Raw genomic sequence first — 8,915 nt, forward strand, 5'->3', positions numbered from 1 at the left:
TCTAAGGCTATAATTGAAGAATTTACAGTGGTAGTGTAAGTACCTCCTCCTTTGTGGCCCTTTCATTGTTAAGTTGGAAAATTTGGGAGTCCAGTAAAATAAAGAAACATGAGCATTTAATGTACTATTACCATCAATTATTCTTCTTATTGTGGATTTAAATGTGTAACTAAAAACTTACTTTCATATTGGTAACATCTAACCTAGCTTAGATTAACACCAAAGGTACACTATGGTTGTACGAGTACTTGACAAATTGACAATTTCATGATATTCGATCCAAACTTTGCTAAAATTACACAAATGATGATTTTGGGTAATTATTTTTCCCCTTTTATCTGACAAGGGAGTTACATTGACTAAAATTATGTTACATAAAAGGCTAATGGGTTGTCCAGTCTAAATAGCCACCTATAGGTCCAAGATCACCCACACAACTCCCCATTGCATGGACAAGGATTTAATTCTTAAGCCTAGATGAAGAGCAGTAGGGGGTTTAACAATTAAGATTTTAAATAATTGTCTTCTTGAATTTTTTTTTCCCCTCGCCATTCATTTATATGAAGTTAGGACTTATGCATTCAACATTATATGACATATATGTTGGTAATACGAATTTAACAAATACATGACAAGTTTAATGAAGTGTGGAGGATTCCTACATATAAACTACACTAGTTGAGTAGATGTAGCACCGTGCGAAATCTCTCACACACTACTGAAGCCTAGAACATACAATAGCCTTTTTAGAGAGACGGTTTGATAATATTTTGTAGCCAAATGAAAGTTTAGTTTCTTTCTAATTCACATGACTATATCCGAAATGTTGATATATTTTGAGATCTTGCTTGATTCTTTATCAACCGAACAAATTTACAATAACAAACGAGGGGGGTAAAAAACTACTAAACATACAAAGTACTAATACAAGATAGAATAACTTAACCAATACTAGAAAAAGATATCAAGGTAATAAGATAATAAGCTAATACTCTAATAGTATATTATATGCATTGGTTTGGGAATAATTAGGCTTTTGAGGGGTTGCAAATCCCAAGTCATACAAATAGTAGTTATTTACTCAAATGTAACATGTTGTGTGGCTTCAATTGGCTGCCAAAATTGGCAAGACATTGGTACCAATGCAGCTGGCAATTGGTTACCAAAAATGTTTATTTGGTTAATTGATAGTTTTGTACAAACAGCTAGGCTTGTGCCGTGTAGTCTTATGATCATTCACCTATATATATGTATGTTATTCCCATTTCACCGCACAACAAGGAAAGGCATCATTCAATCGATTTGGTCATATCATTCAATGAAACAAATTTATAGGATACGTGGAACTAAAAGACTATAAGTCATCTAACAAAACATTTACACATGTTTCATTCATAATATTACTCATCTATGCAATCCATCAATAGTTTTACTGTATTTGTGATCTAACATGTGTGTAGTTATAGGGGGATCTATACTAGGGAAATAAACATTGAAATTAGAGTAATCATATTTTATGTCCGATATATTATGTCACGAGTTGGATCAGTTGTTATTTGTACACATTCAAGACAATTGATTTGTAGTGACAAGTGTGGCCGAACAACTCAAAATTAGGGCTAGCAATGGATTGTGGGTGTATTGAATGGAGCTCAACTTGACTCTATCTGCTAACTATGTCTCTGTCACCGGCCTAATAATCATCGCTCGTCTTTTCATTTATTCGCATTCTGTTCAACCATTATCATTATCCGCGAATAGTTTGGGTGATCAATTAGATTGGGAAAAACAACTAACTCATTGTTGCACATGCACTTAGTATTGTCTTAATTACTTGAGTTTTATAAAATTCACAATTATTAACTTAACTTAATGGAGTAGTGCTACTATTGTTATTGTAGGCAATACAACTAGATAGTTTCAACTATTCCTTCTATTTCAATATAGTAATCACAATTTCTAACAAAAGTGTTACAAATCAATGGTTACATTTACTTTAATTCATTTTAGGGTATATGACTCACCTTATTAGATTCATTTTCACTATACTTTTTTCTCACTTTACTTAAAATAGTTAACTTAACCTTTTTTTTTATTCCTTACAAAATGCATTCTACTTAGCCAATTTATTAAGAATCTTGTCTTTTCTTATATCCCTCTACTCAACTTATCACAACATTCCAAGTTTTGATATTTTTTTCTAACTTTTTGACTATTTCTTTTTGGCTGTGAAGATCTCAAAGTGTAACCATCTAAAAAAAAAGGAAGGAAAGAGTATTATTTATGTTGCACTCGCATGCATAGTATTTGGAGAATGATTTAAACTCATGATGAGAAGCAAAATTAATGATAAGTGAAATGACGATATCTTGAGGATGACAATGGGTTCAAGACCTGACCAAAATTGATTAGATTTTAACTTAATTTTTAGGGTTTGGACCCAAGAACTTTAGCATAAAAGATCAAAGTTCATCATCATGTACTCTTGATCTGGGTTTAGCCCTAGGTACAACAATTACAAACCAAAATTTGACCCATATGGACTCGAACAATAAAAAGTATTTGTTTTTCATCTACTCCAATCTAGCTTGAGTTTTTAAAAAAATTTAACCTGAAGAGTAACCAAAATCTTAAAACAGTCGATGTTGTGTAATAAACTACTACCTTCGTTAACTATTATTTGCAACAAAGGAATATTTTATATCTCATAAATAATACCCCTTTGTTGCAAATAATAGTTAACCAAGGTAGTATTTAAAATTTGATGGGATTAATATTTAAGAATTGTAAGACTTAAAACTTTGATTTTTTTTTTTTTTTTTTTTTGAAGAATTACAACTTTTTTGAACTTAAATTATTGAGAATTTGTGATATGAGATTATTATATTTTAAAGATAGTTTTATGAACTTTCTTTTATGTTCAAGACTTCCAGTACGTAGTAGGCCTAGTAGCATAGTCATACGAAAACAGGGGAAGTACAAAATATATTATATATTGTGATTAAAAATTTTGTAAAAAAATGCCTCCACCATTTTAGATCCTAGACTTGTTAGTTGTTACGCCCATTAGATACGTTTTAGGTCTGTTTTATTAAGATTTAGCTCTAGGTCGGATCTAGATCCACTTTATCATTCATGCAAATATGGGTCTTGAATTGGATAGTTTATACATACGGCCACGGGTCTAGGTGTTGATCTTGTCGATTATGTAGGCACAATCCAAATCCGACCCATTGCCATCGCTACATATAGTCATATACGATGATATTTCAAAATTTAATACACCCATGCGCGGGTATGATTTTTATGCCCATCCCCGCCCCACCACCTATCGGAGATGGGGCGGGTCTTCTACTTAACCCACCCCACTGACATCCCTAACTTCATTTGTTTACATATAAAATTCTCATTATGACTATCACATATGCTTAATTCTCAATAAGTATAAATCATAATAAATAAAGTATACACTCAAATGATTTCTAAGCAAACATGACTCTATTTAACCTTTTTTATATAATATAATTCACCAAAGAGGTCAAAATGGTATATGTGAGTAGTGCAAAAGTCAATTGGAGATGAATATATTTTGAAAGGAAGGGAACACCCATTTGAGATATTTGAAGCAGGTAAACTGCTGCTGTACTGCTATAATTGTGATAGAATGATTAGAAATTAGGAATCCAATAAAGTTGAAGGACGTAGTTGAAAATTTTTATTTTCTTGTTGAGCCCAATAATATCATATTGGGTATGTGTAGGATATTGGGCTTCAACGTAGGCCGGTAACAAAAGCCTATTGGGCCAGATGTTATGAAGTTTCTTTGGCAACGATTTTTCCAAACCTAATCTAAACAACCACACACATTATATGTAGTTATGTACAATTACTACTTTATTAAATTGACTCTTAATCAACAAAAATATGCGTTATAACAAATATTGAGTTGAATTTAAGGATGTTGCTTAACTAATTTCTATTTGTCTTAGATTAGTTTTGAAAATTAAGTAAGATTAGTTTTAATTTGTCACGACAAATGCAAGGATAGGTAAAGAAATCAACAAGAACTAGCATTTTGGCCCGTTCAATGCACGTATTATAGCTTATGTTATTTTTATATAAATGTATGCTTTTCAATAGTTGAAACTACGAAGTTATTGTTACAAGACTTTTGAGGTGAATGCTGTGAAAACTTATTAAAAAAATGAGGGTGGAATTGTGGAAGAATATGAAGGAATTTAGTTAAGTATATATACATGAATATTGTAGAATATGAAATGACATTCTTCGTATTAGTTTAAGCTATATTTTAAGTTTAAGAGATAAAAAGACTATTTTTATTATACTTCATATATATGTTTATATAATAGTATATTCTACTTTATTCTATCATGGTAGAAATGAAACACTTTATTTTCTTACTTAAATGTGCAAGTTACGCATAAAGACTTTAACATTATGTAATATTTTTAATTTAATTTTTTAATATTAAAAAGGTAACCGAAGTAACATGTGGCATATGGGTGAGTTGTAAGGACATGTGGCATATGAATAAGTTGTGAGGACATGTGACATATGAATGATGGTGGTTTGAGTTTTTAAATACTAAGTATAGATATAGATAAGTATAGATAACACAAATTTTACGTGGTTCACAACTTCACAAATGACCCAAGGAGAGCAAAATTTTATTGATATTGAGGATAGTTCAAATTACAATTAGCTAGGTACTAGGTTAAACCAAAGGGGTTCATATTGTACTCCTATAACTAAAAATGGAATAAGCCAAAAATAGGTCCAAAACAGAATCATAGCTCACATAATATAACTCGCAAGTTTTAGGCCGAATGGAATTACCCCCAAAACCCCATTGGTGACCACATTATACCCCCGAGCCTTTAAACCATAATGCGTTGCTCTTTGGACTCTGACTCATTGATCGGGACCACAAGACCCCTTGATAGTTGTTAAAAGGGGGCTAACTAATTCACATGGGACTAATACCATTTCATTGTGTTCTCTTCCCTTTGACTCCAGTTTGTCTTTTACACTAAACGTTTATTATTTTTTTAATCTACAAACTGTTAATACCACTTGTACATTAAAATATTATTTTTTACATAATGTCTATGTGCACTATTAAACTACAAACAAATAATATACCTGCAAGTATTTATGTTTAGCAACCAAGGAATTATATTCGACAAATCTAAGATCGCTAATTAGAAATTCACTGTAACTCGAGATGATATTCAAATCTCTCCCAAAGAGCTTTTGAGACAAACAAAGGGCATAACCACCTACACTATGATATCTAAACAACATATACAATCCCAATTATATTTTTGGACAACGTTTGTAGGAAAAGTAATTATATCCTTGTTGTATTCACGCATGATTGAATTGTATTGATTAGTTGTAATTAATCATTCCTACTTTATAATTAATAACCCCTTTTTATACACTTTGTATAGCTATTTAAGCTACTACTCTAGATTGTTTAGTGGTACTCTTAAGCTTTCATCACATTATATAATGTGATGGTATCCAGAGCATGATCCAAAATTCAAGCAAACTTGGATTATAATTTTTTTTGTTGCTTAATCATGGCTAGATCTGTATAAAGTGAAAGTAATTCAATACCAAACTTAATATATATTGTTGATTTTTTGTGCTTGGGATCTATCAATTTTTATGGTTAAAAGATCCGCACTCAATCTTCTCCACCTCCCCCCAAATCCTTTTTCTATGAAGAGAAATCGAGGCCCCATTATTGATAGAGTATCCCTAATTGGTGGCAATGATTATGTGACATTACATCGGATTTTTTGAATAAGTGCATTACTTGTATTATTTGGACCGTTTATGAATATATGAATACACTTTTAAAATAAAAAAAATCATTCTACGTTTTAATAGCTTAATTCTCTACATACCATCCCTAGCTATAACCACATTGCTATTTTTTCCTCTCGGTTCACTTGGTTCGCTTGTATATATGTTGAATAAAGTATTCGCTCATTTCAGTGATCATATTAATTAATGTGTGTATTATAACTTGACGTGCTTTACAATCAAATAGTACAACCGTTTTTAAAAGTTCTTTCTAATTAGGCGGTGAATTTCTCAAAAAAAAAATAATAATAATTATAGATGCGAAAATTTATATAGCGACAGAGGGAGTGCTCACTTTGATGAGTTTGATCCACTTGGTTAGAACTCTATATATAAACAAGTGATGAAGTGCTAAGGCATTACATGATTTTTCCCTCATTAGATTAAAGTTTTATTTCATTGGAAAATACCATATTCTTTTCAAAAACTCTAAGCTTTTATATAATTGTATTCCTAGTTTGTTTATTCACTGTCTAAGGTCTTGTATGTATTGCGCAAATGAAACTTTTATATGAAAACGATGGGAAAAATGATTTAGCATATATCAAACCCGAGAATAAATAGGGTGCACTCATAAGTCATAGAGGTTCTTAATAACTATATGCATTTGTAACAAGGTACTAACAAATGGTCATCAACACAATAATAGTTTCTTCATACTTACAAAAAACAATCTACTTTGTCAAGATCTGATTATTAAAATGCAAAAAATGAATTCTTCTTAATCAAGTTCTTACTAGTGTAAACTAGCACTGTCGATCGACATCAAAAATTCAAAACTATTGGCGTTACAATACTGTCAAGCAGATTACATGTTAAAATAATCCTTCCAAAGAATTGATATTGGATGTTTGTATTTGTTTAGTTTTATAAGTTTCCTCTAGTCCTCCTCATGTTTTTGTTGAAGACTAATACTTGACTATAATGAGTGAACTTTGTTACGTATGAGACATTAAAACCATCTCGCAAAGCTTGAGAGGTCACCTAGGTTGAATAAAATTTATTCCATCTTTGAGGTGACTTCTTACTAAATTTTAAAGGCCAGTTTTAAAAGATATCTTAGTAAATAGGAATATATTGTATAGCCAATAGTCAAAGCTCGCTCATTTGATAAGACTCTTAGGACCTGTTCTCATACATTTATTTTCAGTTCAGCTCCTAATTTCCTTCTCTTATAAAATATTCATTTCCTTTCAGTTCAGTTCAGTTCAGCTGAGTTCAGTCTATGAGAACAGGCCCTTAGTACAATAAGTGTATAACCAATAATCAAAGCTCACTCATTTGATAAGACTCTTATCTTAGATTATGATCGACCAGATGTTTAGGGTTCGAATTTTACTAAGTGAAGGTGCTTGGAGATGAGGATCTCCTTACTTCACCTCATTCTAATTTTGAGTATTTGTTAGCACGTAAATACTAGCTTTGACTTTAAAAACCGTAAGAGTTGAAGTTGATAAATGTACCTTTTTCTCTTTTCGTTTGCAAAAATTTACACTAAATTGTTTTGACGAGGTCAAGGGATTTGAAATGGAAGTTCTCCTTAGGGGCCAAAAATGGGACAGGATGATTTTGAAGCTATGTAATTGTAAGTTGAGACGAACACTACAAGAGGGGGGGGGGGTGTAAATTGTAAGTGAGTTCATAGTGACTACTTTTTGCGGAATATAAAACCAAATTTAAAAGGAACTTGCGCAGCACGCAGTATTTTACGAGGAAACTTTTCAGGGCCCAAATGGAAGTAAAACCTCGACCCTCTAAGGGATTTCGAACTCCAAAACACTTCACTATAATAGGGCAAACTCTCCTATTACAATTTATTATAATCAGACCTAAACTCACAAGTTCCAGAATGAACTTAAACCAAAGTAGAACCCTATTTTACCCAATCTAAGTCCCTGACTTAGTTTCTCTTCGTACACCCTGAATAGTTTTTCACTCAGCTTATATATAGAAGGCTACAAAACTGTATGCAATAAACAATTCACTCGCCCAAACCAAAACAATACAAACACTTGACTTATAATATGTGACAGGAAAGCTACACATGAAATCAAAAACTAATATGACAAAGTTTAGACTTGGCAAACTTATACAATTGAGCTCTCTTCAGATTCTTCACGCATAAACTCACACCCCGTGCTAATTGTGAATACTACTTTATGTACAAGAAGCACTCGTAAGTAAAGTAGGGTTTTCAAAATATAGAAATTATAAAACTGTCGATTTTCACAAAACACATTTTATGTAAATCTTTTATGAAGAAAATCTTTTTAGAAAACTTATCAAAGATAAATTTTATGAAAAGAATAATATCTTTTCAAAACCGAATTTTATGAGATAAAAACTTTAGAGAATCTATCTTTTCATAAATTAAAACTTATCTTTCATAAAATTTCCTTTTATAAGCTTGCCAAGCTTTGTCACGCTTCGACTCCGAGTTGTTGGAGCTCCACCTCCGACGATCAAATTAGAATGCGTAGGACAATATGAAATAGGTACGAAAAGTAAAAAGGATCTTCTCGGATTCCGAGATCAGGTGTTTCTCTTATGTAAGAGAATGTAGGCTATGTTGTAATAATTGTATGTGTCCCAAAAATAGGAGAAATCTCCCTATTTATAGGGTCATCGGAAAATGTGCCCCTGATTAGATCATTCTAATTTAATTCTGTTAGGCTGCGCCGAATTACGGCTTTCTCGGGATTTAGGCCCTTGAAGGCCGCCTTTTCTCCCAGATTATGAGAATGACACATGACAAATGGGGATTGGTCCAATTTGGACTAATCGGGGTATGACAAGTGTCACGATCTGGTTGGACCACGTGGCATGGGTAAAATTACCCAAAATAGGATGCATTTGCTTTAGAGTCGTCAGCACATCGACTTTAGTATATTCGGCACATTAGACCGCATTCATGTCCTCTGTCACTCTCTTCTCCACCCCCTCCAAAGCTGCACCAATCTAGCTTTAAAATAAAATGGAAAAATCAAATTCACCCACATTGATGGGAGAGCCTTTTCACT

This window comes from Chenopodium quinoa, unplaced genomic scaffold (genome assembly GCF_001683475.1).
Source record: "Chenopodium quinoa cultivar QQ74 unplaced genomic scaffold, ASM168347v1, whole genome shotgun sequence".
NCBI lineage: Eukaryota > Viridiplantae > Streptophyta > Magnoliopsida > Caryophyllales > Amaranthaceae > Chenopodium > Chenopodium quinoa.